This window comes from Chelonia mydas, chromosome 26, assembly GCF_015237465.2.
Source record: "Chelonia mydas isolate rCheMyd1 chromosome 26, rCheMyd1.pri.v2, whole genome shotgun sequence".
Classification (NCBI taxonomy): domain Eukaryota; kingdom Metazoa; phylum Chordata; order Testudines; family Cheloniidae; genus Chelonia; species Chelonia mydas.
This window is the reverse complement of record NC_057859.1, coordinates 9,545,283-9,564,079: the sequence shown is the minus strand read 5'-3', so window position 1 is coordinate 9,564,079 and position 18,797 is coordinate 9,545,283.

The following is an 18,797-nucleotide window of genomic DNA, read 5'->3' as shown; positions in this document are numbered from 1 at the left end:
CCTTTAGGTATCTAGGTACCTGTGAAAGATCCAGCCCTGGTCTCTCGAGTATACCACACTGCACATTAAACCCAGGGGTATGGGGCGTGGGCTTGTGAACATGGTATTTCCAAGCCCATGTTTGAGCATCCACACCGCATTGTAAGCCTGGGTTTACAATGGCTGGACCTGGGTCTCACAGCCATGCTGTCACGTCAATGCTGCACTACACAGACCTTCTGACTCTTCTCTGCAGCTTGAACTGCATCTGTGCTGCAAAATGACAGGGCTTGGAGCCCCCCTCCCCAGCAGATCCTCAGTCCTAAGTGCTTGCCGACCCGAGTCAGTCTGATCTGTGTGTGGATAGAAGAGTTTGGGATCATACCTGAGTCAGAGTCCGGGCTTTGCCTATAGTGTAGACCTACCCTTCAGTGCTTTCTACCTCATTGCTAAAATGGGGAAAGAAATGCTTACATTCTCCCACCCTCTGTCTGTCTTGTCTATTTAGAGTTTAAATTCCTCAGGAGAGTGACTGTCTCCTACTATATATGCTTAACACTTAATACAATGGGGTCCCAATCTCATTTGGGGCCCACAGGGGCTGCTGTAATACATTATAATAATTGGGATCGTTCCTATTAAATTCTACAGAATTTAGCAGAAAGGGAGTAAATGCAAGATTTTTCTGCTTTTTTCCAGACCAAAAGGTCTAGAGTCCGAATTGCCAACCCTTTTGATCTTTCACTTAGCAACACAAGTCAGTGTTTTATACAGGCAAAGCAAAGATGATTTATAGAGTTTTGCCAGCCTGGGTAATGGAGCTTGTTAGAATAGAGCCTGCTTTTGCTTTTATTTTATTTAAACCTTGCAAGAGAGGAGCCGCTAAAGGCAAATGACAAAGTTTCGAAGTCCATTTCGACTGTGTACGTTGCGTGATGTGATCATGTCCCCCTGTAGGGGGTGGGAAGAGAGGAGAGGGAATGGCCCAGAGTAGAAAAGGAAGATATGCCCCAGTTCTGAGCTAATGAGAAGGAAATGAGATATTACTCTGCAAACTGATAAGTAGACATCTTCTTTGATTAGAAGGAATAACTTGAGCACAAGATTTTTACAGACTGTGGTCTACAAAAGGCATTGTGTAAAATCAAATCTGATTGCGAAGTAGAGAGGCCCTGAAGGTAGGGAGAGGAAGAAAAAGGCAAAGCCTAATTTATGCCACCATGTGGGCAGTAAGGGTTAGTGAGTAGGGCACTTAACTCGCACACAGGAGGCAAGGGTTCTGTTCCTGCTGGGGTAGGTCACTTTATCTCTTCCCCCTACCCCCCTCTGATGTGGGCTACACAACATGCTTCCCAACAGGAAGGTCACTTTTGTGTTTAAGGTACTGGATTGGAACTCAGAGATCTGCCATAGGTTTCCTGTGCGACTGTAAGCAAGACATTTTACTTCAGTTCCCTCTCTGGAAAAGAAGGGAAATAACACTTCCTTTGTTTAGACTGTACACGCTTCAGGGCAGGTACTGTCTCTCACTGGGTGTTTGTAAAGCCTCTAGCACTATGAGGCTCTCCTCTTGGTGGGAGCTTCCAGGCGCGGCTGAAATACAAAGAATAAACTAAGAAGAAGTTAGGTAACTAAGGCCTGCTCTGCACTTAAAACTTAGCTCAACCTCGATACGTGACTCAGAGCTGTGAAAAGTCTAGTTAGAGTAACCAACGCCCCACTGGAGATGCAGGAACAGAGGAATTCTTCTATTGCCTCTTGGAGAGGTGGATTATCTGCATCGACAGAAGCACTCTGTCAATGTCGGAAGGATCAACGCTACAGTGGCATAGCTGCAGCTGTAGCCCTTGTAGTAGAGAGAGCCTAATTCAGGCCAGCCACTGGAGGTTTAAGTCTGAGGCTTGGTGACTGAGTGGGAAATGCTCCCAAGTGTAAAGCAGCTTAGCTGGAAATTGCTATTTTATTCTAGCTATTAATCTACCTTGAATAAACACTGAAATACAATCATACTTGGCATTTTGGTGAGATCACCAGGTGGTGTCAATTAGTGTAATTCCATTGTGATTTCCGGCCGGTTAGGATTTGGTCCTTTACCACAAAGGAGATCAGAGCACTTTAGAAGCAGTAAGCAATCAACCCTCACAACACCCCTGTATGGTAGATAAGTTTGATCATGCCCATTTTACATGAGGTATTGAAGGGCCAAGTTATTTTCAAGGTGACAACGTGAGAATGTGGGTGAGCTGGAAATAGAACCCAGTTCTGGTTCCCAGTCACCTGCTCATATAACTTAGAGAAACTAACATTGTTAGTAAGAAGATCCACACAAGATCAGGACCCCATTGTGCTGGGCACTCAGCAAACATACAGTATGAAAAGAGCTGTCTGGAAGGAGCTTACAGTCTCAGACTAAACAGACACAAGGGAGGGGGCAAATGCACACAGAGATGACAAAACCTTTCAATATAACTATGGAGATAGGTTGCAAAGCCAAGAACAGAACCTAGATCATTTGAATTCCAAAGCCTGTTCTTTAAATATTAGCCTGCAAATCCCACATTTTTCTAGATTCTGCCGTTATTACTAGTGGGAAAAGATGAGAGATTATGAAAGGAAGTTGTTTGGTTTTTTGTGGGGGTTGTGGGGGTTAGTGGTTGAAAGTAGGACAAAGGGGAGCAGAACTCCTGGATTCTGTTCCCACCTCTGTGTGTCATTTTATGACCTTGGAAAAGCCTTTCAGTGCCTCATGTAAAATACAAGGTATGTTTGATGAAGAGCTGCATGCCGCTTACATGGATCCTTAGCTCAAAGTAGAAATCTGGCCTTGTTAGACTGGACTGTGGTTTTGTTATTGAAAGTAGCATTCAATTCAAGTATGATCCTCCCTCCCCTCCCGCCCCCCCGCTTTCATTCTTTGCAACTTCCAGAACAAGAACTGTGGCCACATTTCCCTCTACCAATTGTGGCAAATCCAAAGAGTTCTATGTTATTTATGTAATAGCATCTAGGGACCCCCCCCCCCCAAGATCTGACCCAATTGCACTAGGTGCTGTATGTACATACTATGGGAGATTATCCCGGTATTGAAGAGTTCAGAGTCTAAATAATGTGGGGGAAAGGAAGTATTATTATTCCCTTTTTACAGATGGGGAACTGAGACACAAGAGAGCATAAGGGCTGGATTTTCAAAGGTATTTAGGTCCCTAAAGTTGCAGATAGACACCTAGTGAGATGTCCAAAAGCACCTAAGCAGATTAGGCACCTAACTCTGATTTAAATGGATGGGAGTTAGGTGCGTAGTGGGGTTTTAGAAGTCACCTGTCTTCATCTGTAGGCACCTAAATACCTTTGAAAACCTTGCCCTAAGAGACTTGCTGTAGTTCACAAAGGAGAAAATTGTGGTAACATTAGGAATTGAATGGAGATTTACTGGGTCCCAATCCAGGGCCACCCTTCCTCTGGATGCGTTGGTCCACCATCCTCCTTCTTTCCTGTCAGCACGGGTGATGCCTCTACAGCTCCTACCTTTATAGCTATGAAGTATTTGTTACAAAGTGTCAAAGTCCCTGGGTACCGCTGCCCTTTTTGACACCCTTTTCTAGTCCCCCGAATGCACCCCTTTCAAATGACAGCTCCGTGCCTCCGCTTCTCTTCTGGGTGGGATCCCACAATCCAACCACTCTCTGGCTGGCTCCCCGAGTTACACCCGGCCGTCTTACCAACCTCGCAGGCTCAAAGCACTGGGCAGCTGCAAACGTTTCCTTCTGTGAGCCTGTGGATGGTAATAGCATGAAGTGACATAGCTTCTTCAGAACAAAGCATTATTTAACTGCCAAAATGGTGCAAGTGGATTTAAAACATCAAAGAGACCTAAACGTACACGCTATCCTACCAATGTTAGGCATTCCGGCTCAAGCCCCAAGGACTTAGCCTTGGTCCCCTTCCCCATTCTCTTGTGTACCCACGTACAGCCTGCTTGCTGTAGACCCTGACACTCAGGGTGTATCTGTGCAGCCTGGGTAGATATATGCTCGCTAGGTCTGACTGAGCTATCACCTAAAATAGCAGCGTAACTCTAGCAGCATGGGCAGCGGCTTGGGTAGCCATCCGGTCTCAGAGAGGATTGTCCTAGGGCAGTTAGCCCAGGCCGCAGCCCATGCTGCCATGGCTACACTGCGATTTTTAGAGTGCCAGCATGTTCAGCGCTAATGTGTGCCCCTCTACCCGAGTTGGGAATTGCTCCTCCTGGCTGCACTGTAGATGTGCCCTCAGTCAGTCTGTGCAGCCACTGGCAACTTCCCCCACTCCCTTTCTGCAGGGTACATCTTTGAACTGCCAGGTTCTCACCATAAATGGAGGCATGTACAATATTCCGAAGCAATAACAGAGATATTTTACAGTTCTCCACACTGAGGCTTGGTCAACACTTAAAAGTTCGGTTGACCTGGCTACTTTGATCAGGGGTGTGAAAAAACCCCACACCCTTGCCTGCCCTAGCTATGCTGCTCTAACACCCAGTGTAGACACAACTGCGTTGACGGAAGAACGCTGCCATTAACATAGCTACCTTTGTTCAGAAAGGTGGTGTTCCTACACTGATGGAAAAGCCCCTTTGGTCAGTATAGGCTGTATCTACGCTATGGGTTTTTCTTGGCACAGTGATGTATCTATCCCAGTATAGCCTCCATAGTGTAGACATACCCTATGTTTTTGGCAGTCCCCAGAATCACTCGCATCAGAGGTGACAGGGAAACTGTTGGCACAAATGCATGTGACCCAGCAAACTCCTTTCACAGCCAAGCCTTGCGACAAATTCCGACTGACAGCTCATAGCCTCCTCCTGCATTGCTGGTGTCAGAAGAAGTTTGCAGAAATATGTACGTGAAATCATGCGAATCTTGAAGATACGAGAGTTGACAATAGAAGTCTTGTGGGGGGGGGGGGGGAGAACCATGCAAATGAAATTCCATAATTGTTTATTAAGTATGTGAATAGAATGTGCTCCTAGTTGGTACAGCATGGCTACTTTTTTCATCGTGAGAAGTCAATCATATATCAATTAACCTTAAGCCAGATAAGTAGTTGAGGATTAATTTCCATGATAATATTGGAAACTCGGAGGATGCAGAGGATTTGTTGGAAACCATTTGAAATGTCGTTAATGTCCCTTTTAAATGCACAGAGAGATAACAGAATTAGAGTAATAAAAAAAAACCCACCCCATTTTTCCCCTCCCAAATAAAAAATATAGGACCCTTGAAGGCCAGATTCTCAGCTGCTGTGGCTCTGTCACTCCATTCAAATCCAATTCATACCAGTGGGGGAATCCTGCCTTTGCTAATATCGGAACAGAACGGTGATTTTGAACTTTTGTGCACACGGGCAGGATGCTGATTGAATCTCAGAACGTTAACCCAAGTCCTTCTGCAAATCAGTATTGTCTACACTTGCGTCGGGAGCGGATGCCCCCTCAGATTGGGCCCATCCCTGCCATGGACAGAGCATCTTCTGCAAGGTCCTGAGTTTCCACATATGCTGGCTTTGGCAGAAGCCAAGGGTGCTCAGTCCCTGGCAGGATCTGGCCCCAAAAGTAACTTTCCAGCAGTACTGACTGTTTACCCTTTTGGGCAAAGCACATCTTTAAAAAATGTAAATATCCCGAGGGCTAATTTATACCCTTAGCATTTGGGGAGACTTTTTGTTAAATGATTGACAGGCGGCATGATTAGCTGCTTGTAATCTCCTAATTAGCAGAAATGTCACTTGCATTGCCCTGCCTTCTTGCAGTTTTTTCCCCTGAATCCTCTTTTAGCAGTTATCCCATCACCCACTTGGCCAAAAAGTGTTACTGGGTGTATAATCAGGGGAGCACTCGCAGGGAAACCAACTGTGGGCTCTCCGGCAGTGTTTCTCAACTTTTTGAGCTTGGCCAACCTCCTTACATTTACTATAAAAATGAGAGTAAAAACCTGTATCACTTATAACCACGACAAGCCCATATAATTGTGTGTATTTTGGGAATTTGACAGAATACTTGAGTTTGAAAGGTAAGCAAGTGTGAGGAGTGGGAGAGCAAGATTTCCTCTGCTTTAGATTGGGAGGGAAAAATCCAGCTCCTTCTGACCCACCAGATTGCCCTGGGGTTAAATTATTGGTTCTGCTGGATGCTCTTGGGCAAGTTATTGCCTTATCTGTGCCTCAGTTTTCCCCACTTTAAAATTGGGATTAAATGAGACTGACCTTTTGTAAAGCCCTCTGAGATCTATGGATGACAAGTGCTGTATTGTTGCTTGTTTAGCATTTAGGAAGACATGTACTGTGCCAGGAGATTATGCTACACAAATAGAAGGACGCTAGCCCTAAAGTACTAGATCAGTAGTTCTCAATTTTTTTCCACACCAGGATCCCTACTCCTATCCACCTCTCCCATCTGGCTGAGATCTAGGCAGGATCATATCTCCAACTCCTTCCCATTCACACAACGCACAGTCAACCTGTGAAACTCCTTACCAGAGGATGTTGTGAAGGCCAAGACCATAACAGGGTTCAAAAAAGAACTAGATAAGTTCATGGAGGATAAGTCCATCAATGGCTATTAGGCAAGATGGGCAGGAATGGTGTCCCTAGCCTCTGTTTGCCAGAAGCTGGGAATGAGCGACAGGGGATGGATCACTTGGTGATTCCCTGTTCTGTTCATTCCCTCTGGGGCACCGGGCACTGGCCACTGTCGGAAGACAGGATACGGGGCTAGATGGACCTTTGGTCTGACCCAGTGCGGCCATTCTTATGTTCTTCTTGTGTTCTTTAGCAGTATGAGAAAGGAAGGCTGGTCCTGACCCTCAGATGCAGAACACATATAATAACTGTTACAACTCCATAAACTGTGCATGAATCTGGCCCAAAATGATGACTGTATTTTACTCCTTCAAGTCAGGGAAGGATCTTGAATCAAATATATTGGATATTTGCTTTCAAAATAAGACACTTTCTGTTCCCTTGGCTCCTTTCCTTCCAGACAGCTCCTAAAGTGTTTTTGTTAGAGGATGGAGAGAGAGATTTTTTCACCGAACACAGTCATTTTGGGTCATAGCTTAAGTGGAAAGGGATAAGTACATCTGTCTTGCAGTACTCTCTCAGGCATTGTGACCCATGTAAAAAAGTGGCTTTCATTAGCCTGTGGCATGACATGGAATATGTGCTGTACAATAATAATACCTCTGTCCTCCTTCAGATTCTACTTTAAGGCCAGAAGGGACCATTATGATGATCTAATCTGATTTCCTCCACAACGCAGGCCAGAGAATCTCACCCAGTAATTTCTGCATCATGCCCACAACTTTTGTTTCGGCTCTAGTGTGTCTCTTAGAAAGATATCCAGTCTTGATTTAAAGTCATCAAGTGATCCACCACACCCAGAGGTAAGTTGTTGGAGCGTTTTTCATCTGAAGATATCAAAGCACTTTGCAAACATCCATTATGACTCACCATCCCTGGGAAGTGAGGTGCTATTACTCTGGCTTTACAGTGCAAGGTTATGTTAAGCCTCAGAAGACTAGATCCTCAGCTGGTGTAAATAGCCATGCCTTCATTGACCTCTTTCCTTTCTGGATCTTGCCCTATAAGGTAAGTTAAGGCTCCACTTCAACAGAGCACTTAAGCATATGCTTACATTCATCCCTGTTCCAGCAAAGCTCTGCTGTGCTTAAATCCCCTTGACTTTAAGTTGAGCATGTGCTTAAGTGTTTTGCTTATTAGACTGAAGCACATGTTGAGTTAAGCACAATGCAAGTTAAGCACACAGCACATAGCTTTGCTGCATCAGGGTCTGAAATGCTGGTTCAAGGTCACACTGCGAGACAGTGGAAGAGCGAGGAATGTCATCCAGGCCTTCCGAATCCTAGCTTCCTGGTTCAACCCCTAGTGGATGCTTCCAAAAAGACATGCATATCGTTCCAAGAAAACAACCGCGCTGTCCATGTGTGTGGCACAGAAGGTAGCAGGAAGCAATATGTAGAAATCTATTGTGATGTCTGACTTTCTTTTGTGTTTATGCTGTTCCACTTGGCTGCTACTGCAGTTGCAGAAACTCGGCTTCTGTTGTATAGATACTAAACTCTGTGCATCCCAGGGTAATGGGTGCTGTGCGAGAAATGAAGCATTATCCCACTCTACCTAACACGTCTGTAGGAGAATCCATCAAAATCCATAGCTGTCCATTTATCACTGCAGGTAAATGGCTCCGTTTAACTGGAGAAGCCAAATTATATAAGAGATGGTCTTTTGTCACTGCTGTTATATAAAGAGAAAAAAGAGTGAGATGGTATTTTTACCCCTCAGTGGGATGCAGAAGCGCCTCTTCCTTCCAATTTTTATATAAATGGATTTCACATTACTCAAGTACAATGCACCGCAATGATTGGAAATGTCAGAGTGATTAGAGTAAGCTGACATTTCTAAAGCATCCCACTACATGATCTGGCAAGAAGTTTCAAATTATCGTAAGCAGCTAAAACGCCAAGTTTTTATCCCATGAATGTGACACAGTAATTTCTCTTTATGTGCAGGAAAGGCCTCTGTTGAGCTTCCTCTGATTTTGTTATGTATGAAGGGCAGAGTTTGAGAGAAATGAAGGTATGTCAGGCATTCTGGGAGTGAATTGTCTCTCTTACGATAAAGAACAGTTTATTAGCTATACTTCCTGGACATCCTAGGTTCAATTGATATGCTGTGATCATAGCAGTAAAAATTCTATAAAAATTGAAGATAAAGCCATCAAAGGGGATTTGTATAAACAATATTGTTGCCCCTTTTAACCTGAGCGGTTATCCAATATTTACAACCTTCCGGGTTGTCTCCATTGGGACAAGAAATTGATGGTAGCAGTCAGGTATTTCTTTGGTGCAATACTCCTCATTTACAAAGAATGTTAACAAAGGCCTGTTTCCTTGAATACATTAGAAACAAGTGACAGGAGACAGTTTTCTTGTTCAGAAAGCACTCTCTTGGCTTCCTCTTAGATTCACTGATTTCTCCTGTCTGTTCACTTTTTTTGTACTTTCTGGTTCGGTTCACATATATTAGATGGGGTGGGATCTGAGTTACTACAGAGAATTCTTTCCTGGGTATCTGGCTGGTGAATCTTGCCCACATGCTCAGGGTTCAGCTGATCGCCATATTTGGGGTCGGGAAGGAATTTTCCTCCAGGGCAGATTGGAAGAGGCTCTGGGGGGTTTTCGCCTTCCTCTGTAGCATGGGGCATGGGTCACTTGCTGGAGGATTCTCTGTACCTTGAAGTCTTTAAACCACGATTTGAGGACTTCAGTAGCTCAGACACAGGTGAGAGGTTTATTGCAGGAGTGGGTGGGTGAGATTCTGTGGCCTGCATTGTGCAGGAGGTCAGACTAGATGATCATAAGAGTCCCTTCTGACCTTAATATCTATAAATCTCTGAATCTATAACTGCAACCAAATAAATGCTTCACCCCTTGTGTTGACAATCAGTCTCCAGGGAAGCCTCAGGCCAGATGGCTCAGCTGGTACTCAGCTGAATTGGTCACATTAGTCTGTGGCTTGGGTGGTGGCTTCTATTGTTTCAGCTATCACTAAATAAAGGGGTGTTTAATTGTTCCCCTATTGAGTTTGAAGTGGATTGCAGAGAATTGGGATAGAGAGGACTAAGGAAGTTGTCCCATGGAATCGTGGGATACTTCCAGATGATGCCTGGGACCTAAGTCAAGCAGGGCTGTGGCTACGCTGCAAAGCAATAGGGCTTGGACCCTCGGTCCCGGCTTGATTTGAGCTTGGACCCTCCAGCCCTGCCAGGTCCTGGGACTTGGGTCTGAGTCCTGGGTTAGTGCAATTGCACTGTAGATGCAAGGTGGTCTAGCTTGGAGCCCAGGTTCAAGCAGAGGCTCACATTGCTGTGTAGACATATCCTTTGCGGCCAAACGGGAACTTCTGGTTTCTGAGTTCTCTTGAGAATCTGTTGACAAGAGTTGCAAATCCCAGTCTCTTGTTCAGACCACTACACACATCCCCTCCCAGGTTATCTGAGGAAAAAAGGTAGCAGAGCTGTAGTCAGCACAAGTTCTCGTCTCAAAAAGTTCACCTACCCCAAGGGAAACTGAAAGGGAATCCAAAAGGCTTTGCAGAAAACCAAGACATTAGAAATAATTTAATATCTGTCTTAGGGTTTTCTACTGCTGTCCATCACTCTCGTATTTGAGCACCTTCCATGTAAAATTGATAGCAACAGTAAAGTTCCTTGTGTCATCACGCTCACTATTTCATGCTTGGGATAAAATCTCTGTTTAGGGTATTGATTTTATTTTTATTATTTACTCTTTATTGTTTTGGGGGTGGGTATAGGTTGAATTGTTTCAGTTTGGTTGGTTGCCTGTTAGGGAGTTTGGGGTAATAAGGAGTGTCAATATAGTGAGTGTTGTTATTCTGGTGGAAAGGCCTGTAACCTAGAGGAAGATTTTGCAGTATTGTCACACACTGGACTTGCCGGCTCTCCTCTGGAAGTCTGTAGCACAGGAGGATCGACTGAGAATGCTTTGTCCTGAGCTCCCAACATGCACAGTCTCAGCTCCGTGATCTGCATTTGTGATCTTGAAAATCAGAATGTATGTCTCTCACAAGGAGAAATACAGATCCCTACACTCAGGTCCTTGAAGGTAAAAGGAGCAAAAAGCCTCTTAGTTTTGCCTTTTAATTAAAGTCACTTATTGCTTTAAATTATTTCCCCTTCAGCTCCAATCCTGCTTTGAGAGTTTTTCCTATCCCAGCGATGAATCATAGTTGCTTGTGGGTGAGAGCCAGATAAGCGAGAGACCTCAGAATGGATCATTACTGCGTAAGTAAGCATGAAGCATAGTTTTTCCCTCTCCTACCATAAGAAAATTAAAACTGTTTATTTCTTCCTGTTTACGGCAGTACTTATGAAATTGCTTGTAAGAAAATTATATCTTGAGTAGTGATCTGGGATTAAAGCATATCTCTGAATGACCCTGTAAGAAAGCAGTGATGCAATTTATGCTGATCCAAATCCCCTGAGATGCACCCCATGATTCACCACACACAGCTTGTTCTGTTGCCCATGACGGTATTCTCATATTTCTATTTCCTGTGTAAAACTAGCTTTTGTAGCTGATGGTATTTTAGCACTGGTTGAATGTTCCTGTGTGTTCATGGCTGCTAACTCCTAGTGACTTTAGCTGGGTGATCAATGACTGAACGTGACGATCACACCGATTGCAGATCAATAATGGATTTTATGCGTGCCAAGGTACTAAATTTGCCAAGGGGGAAAGAAAAATGTGAAGTGAGAAAGGTAAAGAGATGAACAAGTGAATTGCTGGAGAACATCTGCGTTACCTTTTATTAATGAAGACTTCGAGCCAGATGGAATTTTGGAATTAATCCAAGTGGCTCAGTAGAGTTATGCCAGGGATTAATTTGACCATTTATTTATTTATTTGTATTGTATTGAAGCCCCACTCGTGGACCTGGACCCCACTGTGCTAGACCCGATACAAATACAACATGAAAAGATGGTCCCTGCCCCAAAAAGATAACCTCAATCTCTGATTCTTATTCTAGTAATTTCATGGGGTGGAATTCCCCCCTGTGGAGAGCTCAATTCTCCTCAAGGTCTAGGTACCACTCAGGCCTTCAAAATGGGGCATGAGTGGGATTTACTTAATGCACAAATCTTCTGCATAGAAGCAAACTTTATCCATCCATGATGAGCTACTGGCAAGTACTTTTCAGTTTCTCTAGCACCCAAATAGACACCCATTTTGAAAGGCTGTGAGTAGTCCACTACGTTTTTTTGTGGGTTTGCCTTAGAACAAGTTTACTGTGTATAAACAACAGGAGTCCCCAAAGGGGGAAATTCACAGTTGGGTTATGTCTGCACATATGGTGCCATGTACAATACAGGCACTGTAGACTCAGCTAGCATGGGTATAAACAGCAGCACAGACGGTGAGGCACGGCTTAGGGGAATACTGTAGAGTGCCCTTCACACCTGAATCCCCAGACTCTATACAGCCTCTCCACATGCCCAAGAAGGGCCTCCTATGTCCATCCTGCTATTTTTAGCAGTTTAGTGTCTTGCTGCTGGACTCTCTTTCCCACCACAGTGAAAGGCTCCAGCAGCAGGGAAAGGCTCTGACAGGGGAGAAGCAGTGGGGCAAGGCTCAGTCAGTTCCCTCTACTGGTGCCTTTCCCCGCTGCCTTTCACTGCAGCGTGTGGCTATGCACCACAGGGACAAGTACGGATGCAGGCTGGCTTTTACTGTGGAGTGCAGCTTCGTGTTTGGTGCTTGTACTCGACATGCCAACGTAAGCGTAGACATAGCCTTGGAGGTGAATTGGGAAAGGATCTTTACAAATGGATCAGTCATAGCTCAAGATACCAGTCTCAGATGCCTTACTTCTAATGCAGTGGGGAGCGATGGTGGCAACCTTCACGTGGTCCTCCCTGTTAAGTACACTTTAATCTATGTGTACGAACTAATGCCACCACTTTGCAGACTTGCGATCATTTGTCGACTTCCCAGTCAAAATAGCAACTTCTCCAAGAAAGACGTTTTTCATAGCCACACTCATCAGCTAATATACCTGTTGATTCTTCTAGGCCAATTCAATGTCGAAGGCCTATCTCGTTCAAAGGTTGATGGACAATAACATAAATGTCCTGGCAGTGCAAAAAACACATGTTGCGGAAGAAGACTCATCATGCCTCAAGACAGCAGGGTATGTCCTTCTCTCCATCCAAAACCATCCAACACTTGGAATGGCTGCCTACGTCAGGCCACAACTGAAACACATAGCCAAAGCACTGCCAGAAATGGATGATGGTTTCATCACTGGTCTCTGAGGCAGGGAGCTGACAATGTATAATGTGTACAAGCGGCCCAACCATCCGTGGCCCTGACTCCTACCAAAATAACAGCTCCTATCTATGGACCTTGGTGATTTTAGCAGCCATCATACAGCATGGGACTATTCGATGAACAACATGGCAGGTGAGAAGCTCACTGAGGGGGCATCAGTACTTGCTGTTGGATGCAAAACAAAAGGATACTTTCTGCTCAGCCTGAGAGAAGAAAGAATACACACCTGACTTATGTTTTGTGCCCACAGACGGCAGCAGATCACCACTCATTGCACCACAAATTGTCCTGGACCTCTTCCAGCACAGGGCAATGGTGGTACACATTGGCCTCAAACTCCCCTGAGACAGGAAGATTGGAACCTGAGACAGGTAGATTGGCTGGGTTTCTCCATTGCTGTCAAAAAGCCACCAGTAGCATACCACCGAAGCCCAGAAACTTCAACCCCTTCACAAATGTTATTATTAAAGCTTCAAAGAAGAATATTCCCCAGCTACAGGAGCAACTTTGCTGGAGCCCACAGAGCAAAATGCTCCTATGGGAGTATGAAGCTGCTCTGACTTGGACTGCTGTCCTGGAATCATCGGACTGTACAAGATGATGACAATGGACAGAGATGGTGGAGGCTACAGACTTCATGCACTCCAGCCATAAGGCATGGGCCCTTCTGCAACACCATCACACGCACAAACACTGTTAGTCACTGCGAACAGCATTGCCAGCCTCCCAGTAAGAAATTAAAAGATGACTGAAAGCCAACAAATGAAAAAAGAGGTGAAAACGGCTCTTAAGGAATCCTGCATGCAAAGTGCCCCTTCAACAAGTCTCTGTCAATCCTCCACAAGAGCTGAGATCGACACTACCCTCTCTGAAACCAAAGCAGGAAAATCAGCTGGCATTGATGGAATTCCTTCAGATTTCCTTTACCATCTCGGGCCAACAGGGCACTACTGGGTGGCAGCACTATTCACAGAAGTCATCACCACTGGCAAACTCCCAACAGCTTGGAGACGATCAAAGGTTATCACCATTTAAAAACCCAGTGCAGAGGGCAGGCCTGGGTTCCCCTGCCAACTCCTGGGAAGTGGCACGGGGCGCTGGCAATGCCAGACAGACAGCTGGTTTGGAAGGACTTTGAGTTCTGCCAAAGGGGAGGACCACGAACAAGAAGTTGCAGCTCAGAGAGCGAGAGGGGCCGCAGGGAGAAAGAGATGACGGGTAGAGACACCGCCAGAGGAGGGCAGTGCCTGGCAAGAGCTAATCCCTGGAGGCACGAGGAGAAGGCGCCACATGAGGTGAGTGGACCCTGTGACAGGTGGTGGTCATTTTAGACTGTAAATCTGATTAGGTATGGTGCATACAGATTTTCATTAGGGCATTTTTTGTTTCTTTTTAAATGGAAATCTAAGCAAATAGTAAACATTTAGCCAGGGGAAACTCTACTGTTCTGTGATTTACCCATTGGCAGTTGTAGGGTTAAAACCATAGGCAATCAATTATCTGCAAGAAGAGAAACTGTAGATTAAAAACTAACTCCTTAACACTCGGATTGTGAAAAGGGCCCCGTCACCGCTGGGTGGGAGGGTGCATCTGTCTTCATCCCTTATTAGATGAGGAAAAGGAAAATATAAACAGAGAAGAGTGCCAATCTCGTCCCTCACCTTTCTCCCACCTTGCCAAATGCCACTTTACTGAGTGGTGTTGTGGGCTATTGCAGCTGGGAGTACATCTGCTATTCCCACGCTACTTGCCATGGGGATGGTCCCGACAGGATTTCTCTATAACCGCAATCTGTTGATGCAAATATTGACAAGCGCCATCTTCCCTTTCTGTTTTTTCTCCAACCCTTCCTCGCCCCGCACAAAAAAAGAAAAAAAAGAAAAGGAAGTGCACACACAGAGAGACAGTACATGTATATCTTTCCCCAGAGAAATTATAGATAGCAGAGGTAGGCTGAGAGAAGGGAAGGAGGGATATCCTTCCAACCTCCACTAATGCATGTAGATAAATGGACATGACTTGTTCTCGCCTGGGGGTTGGCACCTGGTTTGTATGGTGCTCAGTTCAGAAAGTTCATTTGACTTGGAAGGATTCTGTCCTGTTGAGGGAGGTTTCTTATTGATACCTCTGCTGGAAGCAGTACATGGGACTGGAAGGGATTTGGAGGTCATCAAGGAACCCCACATGCAATCATCTTCATAAATGTATCAAGCTCCATCTTAAAATTAGGTTGGTTATTTGTCCCTATTATTACTATCCAGAGGCTGTTCCAGAGCCACACTCCTCTGATGGTAAGAAACCTCCTTCTAATTTCCAGCCCAGCAACATCTCTCCAAAACAGTCACAAATGTTTAAGCACGAGCAGTGTGCTGGGTCTCATGATTATGATGCATAATGGGTTATGGCAGGGAAGGCCCAGTTACATTGTTCCAGAAGCAGTATGTGAAGAAAGATGGCCTCGTGGTTAAGGACATGGCCTGAGACTCAAGAGAGTCTTTGGGTTCTGTTCCTAGTTCTGTCACGGACTTGCTGTGGGCAAGTCCCTTATTAGATCTGTGCCTTATTTGCCCATTTGATCCTTCCTTTGTCTGTTTTTCAGGGCATGTACTCTCCCTTTACTCCGCTTTTGTACAGTGCCTTGCACAATGGAGTCCTGCTTTCAGCTGGAGCCGTCTAGGTGCTGCAGTAATATAAATTACGAATAATAACTAGGTCAAACACAGATTTCCCCAGTGGCTGCCTCAGGCAGCCTAATAGCACCCAAGTGAGCCAGCGTTTCCTGGTTAACACTCTTTTAGCTGCTATACCACTGAGATTGATGGCTGCAGAGAACACAGCACTGATAGGGTTAATTCCCAAGCTGCACCCACCCCTCAAACGCATTTGTCTTGTAATCGCAAAAATCCCGGACTGATATTAATGAAAATGTCACACTTATCCCCTTGCATAAAAAAAAATTCCCTTCAGTAATACATTCCAATGAATGTGATGGTCTTGTCAGTATTTTACATAAACCTGCATGAAATTTTAAATTATTTCTTTAAGAATCCACGTGTTTAGCATCAGACTGGTCCCAGTTCTTCCATGAAGCCCATGGAGTTACACCAGAGCTGAATTTGGTCCCTTTCTCCATCAAAGGCCTAATTTGTCAGGATTTCTGGCTTAGTCTTCCCTTGACGTGTAATAATTAAGCTGATCAGTGTCATGAGATTTTTCCCACCTTTTCCAATCTTTGGGATTTGTTAGGTACATCTCTGAAGGTTGATAAGCACTATGTGTTTCCTCTCTCTTGACACACAGGACTACAAGCTGACGTACCTAAGGCCTGATCCAGTTCTACTGGAGTAAATGGGAAAATGGGATTTTTTTTCCCCACTGAATGCGTCCGATGAAGTGAGCTGTAGCTCACGAAAGCTTATGCTCAAATAAATTTGTTAGTCTCTAAGGTGCCACAAGTACTCCTTTTCTTTTTGCGAATACAGACTAACACGGCTGCTACTCTGAAACTAGGTTCACTTTCTGGATCTTCCACTTTCCCTCCATACTCCCTTGGGCTTAATTACCAGGGAGGTGTGGTGGTTCAGAAATTACGAGCACCAGGCCCTTAATCTTTGTGGCTGTTTGCCCTGCTGTATGGGAGTATAACATGGTGTTTACCTTAGCCAGAAGGCTGGGGACAAGCATGGTTCAGTGGGAAGGGTGCTGAGACACCCGGGTTAAATTCTCTACACTTTCAAGGCAAGTCCCTTAGTCTGTGCCTCGGTTTCCCATCTGTAAAATGGGGATAAAAGCCTTTCCTTACCCCGCAGGGGTGTTGTGAGAGTAAATACATTAAAGATGATGAGGTGCTCAGCTCCTATGGTAAAGGGGGGGGGGGTTAAATCCTTTAAATAGCTTAATATTGGTAAAGTAGTTTGAGATGATTGAATGAAAAGTGCTGTGTGTGGTCACCATTCAATCCCTGATGCTGGCAGTAAGGTTTGTTTCTCGGTCATTTGGCCCCAGAGGTAGGGTTCATGTCACTGATGCACGAGGAAGTTTGAATGCTTCTCTGAATTTCAAAGATCTGCAAAGCAGGATCAGAGATTTCCAAAGTGCAGCTTTCTTCAGTGTGGCTGGATTGCGGTTTGGACAAAACGCCTGTTCTGGGGAGGAAGGATCCCCCTTAAACCCTTGCACAGGCTACCTGGATCTCGGAACTGAAGGGTTACTCGGTGCTGCAAGCCCAGTGAGTGGGAATAGCCAGGCAGGGAAAGATGGGAGCAAATCATAGAATACCAGGGTTGGAAGGGACCTCAGGAGGTCATCTAGTCCAACCCCCTGCTCAAAGCAGGACCAATCCCCAATTTTTGCCCCAGATCCCAAATGGCCCCCTCAAGGATTGAACTCACAACCCTGGGTTTAGCAGGCCAATGCTCAAACCACTGAGCTATCCCTCCCCCCCCAAAGCGGGAGGGTATCTCAGCCTGAGCCTCGGAGGGCTAGTCCTGGGATGGTGCAATTTATGCCCTGCTCCTTGCCCAAGGCTGTGCCAAAAGCCACAATCCTAGACCTGTTTTTTTGGCACTTCTCTTTCCAAACTGGACCAGAAATGCATTTTTTTGTTCTGTCTTTTTAGCAAACTATGCTTTCCCCTCCCCCCCCCCCCCATCTCAAAAGAACCTTGTTTTGGGCTCAGTTTGAGTTTGGAATGTCAGCCATGTTTTTTTTAGCCTAACCACTTTGTTCACCCCTTCATACTTGTACAATCCACATCCTGTGCTCCTCACTTTTCCTTTAGTGGTGACCGGGCCGCATATAGAAGTTGATAAACTGCTGCAGCTTGGTTACCAGAGGTCTGCCGTTCAGCCCGGGCAGGAGAAACTCAGGCTCTTTAAACCAGAGCTCCGAGGTTCAATCCCAGTTGTGATGACCAATCCAAGAGCAACTGTTATTCCTGATGGCATTGAGGGCCCAAGGCATCGAATTGTGTGTTAGAAATCTCTAGTGGGAACAGTTTAAAAAGATCCTCTCCCTTTGAAAAATCAGTGCTAACTTTGCCATTGACTTTCAAGGGAACAGAGTCAGGCCATTAGTGTGATAGCAAAAGCTGCTTTTTCTCATCTTTGATTAACACTTCTTCATATTTATTTTGAGAGAATCACTAGGCATTTGCATCTCATGAAATATAACCTGAATAGTTTGAATGAAAAGGAAAGTTTGGGTCCAGATTTAACAAAATAAATAACTGAGAAGTGAATCAGTGAAATACCACAGGGAGTGGTGGAGTGATCATTCCATCTCTGCTATTTACTTCAGAGTCAGAAATTGCAAGCAAACATCCAATTTAAATACGAAGAAATAAGATGACCGATTAATGTTTTCCTTAATTTTGGAGTCTGTGAAATGCATTGGTGACCCCAGGCTTCCATTCAGGACAGTGTTTAAGTCCTCTTGAAGTGAATTGCTCTTAAAAGTACCGTTAATGTTAAGAATGTGCTTAAACTTTATCCTAAATGGGGATGGGTTTATGTATGTGCTTAACTGCTTTCCTGAACTGGGCCTTCAGCTTAGTTCCTAGTGGATAGTTGCCTATGACTCAAAAAATCTCCATCTCAGTTTATCCTAAATTTTGCACCCTTTTCAGCATATCCTACAGAGAATCTGAAGACTAAATAGACCCTAGGTATTTAGGTGCCTAAAGATGCAGATTAGGTACCTAACTTCCATTGATATCAATGGGAGTTCGGCGTCTAACTCACTTATCCACTTCAGAAAATTCCACTATCTGCATCGTTAGGTACCTAAATACCTTTTTAAAAAAAGACCAAACTACCCTTTACCACAGTGAGAGTTGTAAAATGCAAAAACATCAGGCCACATCCTCAGCTTGGGTAAATGAGCACAGCTTCATTGGTATGAACAACTAAATAA